This window comes from Glossina fuscipes, unplaced genomic scaffold (genome assembly GCF_014805625.2).
Source record: "Glossina fuscipes isolate IAEA_lab_2018 unplaced genomic scaffold, Yale_Gfus_2 1, whole genome shotgun sequence".
In the NCBI taxonomy this organism is placed as follows: Eukaryota; Metazoa; Arthropoda; class Insecta; order Diptera; family Glossinidae; genus Glossina; species Glossina fuscipes.
In genome coordinates, this window is record NW_023998415.1 from 46,061,428 (window position 1) to 46,063,927 (window position 2,500).

Here is a 2,500-nt window from a genome sequence, read left to right on the forward strand (position 1 = left end):
AAAAATAAAAAAAAATAAAAAACGATTTTTTTTTTTATTTATTTATTTATTTATTTATTTATTTATTTACCGTTAAAGTGTGTCTATGTTTCTTTTTAATGCATATTCAGCATATTCAGCTGTCAGTTGTGCGATTGTAAATGTCAACTTGACAATTAATAAGTCAAATAATTTTTCCGGTACAACTGTTCGTTGACAATTCTGTTACTCTTTACCTTACCCTCTTACAAATTCTCTCGCTTAGCTAAAACGTCTCGATCTTTGCTAATCATATTTTTTTCCGAGCAATTATTTACTACACATTTCATATGACTTTTTATTAATTCAAGTGCACACATCTTTCCAAAAACTTTTAGTTTCCCCTCTCCGCTCGGGAAAGAATAAATATTTTACAAAATACGTTTTTTTTTTTTTTTTTTTTTTTTTTAATTATAATCATTAAATTCCGCTTTCAATTCCGTCCTATCAAGACCGCTACCGCGTACTTCCTATCTACTCGAGGAATAAAAGAAAGTCGGGAGAGCTTTTGGTGATTAATCGTTCGTATAGAAAATTTATTATCTCTTTTACGCCTTAAAATCAGTTTAAAATATTTACAGGCAGGGAAAAAGTTCCGAACATTTATTTAACAAAAATATGCTTTTTTTTATGCCCATCGCCGAAGGATGATCGATATATGTATTCATTCGTCAAAACGTTTGCAGCACCCAGAAAGAAGGCTCGAAGACCCTACAATATATACAATATATATTTCTGATTAGCATCACATTCTAAAAGGGGCTTATGTGTGTTCATTTGTGTGTCTGTGCGTCCGTGTTATGTCTGTTGTAAACATTCTCCTTGCCGCAAAAGTAGAGCTATGGACTTGAAATTTGGCAGAAACACTGGAAGTTCTTCCACGCAGACTGTTATTGAAAATGGGCTAAATTGGTCGAAGGACACGCCCAGAACAAAACGTAAAATAAGAACACCATTTTTTTACGAAAAAGGAATAAAAAATTGGCCTTTTGCTCGTTACTCATAAACTGTAGCAGATTAATGTCCAACGATTTGAAAGCATATTCTACCTGTACAAAGATGGAAGAAATTGAACCATGCTTACCCAATATTATAGCGTATCAAAATTTATTTATTTATTTATTTTTCAATACTTATTTAAGGCTCATCAGAAACAAGATTCGAAAACCGTCCATAGTATATGGAAATTCTTTGCCAATTTCAAATTCAGAATGCACCTAAGCCTGTCCGCCTGTTCGTCTGTTCATCTGTCTGTTTGCGCAACTTTGTGGTATTTGTAGTAAACATTCTCCCGTTCGCAAAAACGAAGTTATCGCCTACACGCCCAGCGCGTAGGCGTTGTGAACAAAAAAAAAAAAAATGAAAAATCAGCCTCTCCCACTCCATGTTATAGAGCATAAAAATGTAGTTCGTTTAGTTTTGTTGTCTGCTTAGGCTAACGCCGATGGGTGTAAAAAAGTCGGTCATGACCGAATAAAATATTCTTAGTTGTTTTTATTTTTACATAATTCAAAATCAAAAAGTGTCCGTCCGTCTGACCTAAGTATAATATTTTATGTTTATATAATGTACAGCTTGCTTGCATACCTATCGGAATGGGAGTCCATGAGTCTCATCTTTGTATGATTCGGTATATAAATGCCGTGTGCGATTCGAGTTAAATTTCTGTATTCAAAAACACCTTTAACTTTCTGCGTTAAATACCATCAACGTTAACGTTGCGTTAACGACACATTTTTATGGCTATGGGTGACGAATTACTACAACTGTAGTAATCAATCGAAGCAATGCCGATCCTAAACGCATCCGGTTTGATGATATTAAAGTGAACATTTTCCATTCAGTTACAAGTGCTTAACAATTTTCTTAAGTACGAAGTCGGAAAAAAAGGAAACAAAAAAAAAAAAAAAAAACAACCAACAACAACTTAACCTAAAGATTATGAAACTAATCAAAATGTCAGGCATATATGTTGTTGCGAGTATATTAAGAATGACGATTGTAATCTTAAATGAAAAATCAATTTTCGAAATTTAACAAAACAAACACAACCAACTAAATGAGTAATTATTTTAATTAGGTAGAAGAGAGAATAGTACGCACACAGCATCTTCTCTAAAGTAAGATTATTAGTAAATGTTGAAAGGCAACTTCTACGAATGAAAACTAATTTACGCAGCAACGGAAAGATGCGAAACATTCAACCCACAATAAGTCCATGCAGGTAAACGTAAACGAAGATGTAGTAATTGTAGGTTCGCAAGTGACCTTAAACTCGGTATGGCATGGAAAAAGAAAGAAACCCAATACCCAATATATGTAAACGTATATGATTGTGTATATGTCTCTATGCATGCATGCATGTATGTATGCATGTTCGAATGTGAGTGGTTTTGTGCTCAGTTGAGACAACAGCCACGACTGGCAATAACTAACTAACTAACTAACTAACTAACTAACTGACTAACGGCAAACCATAGCA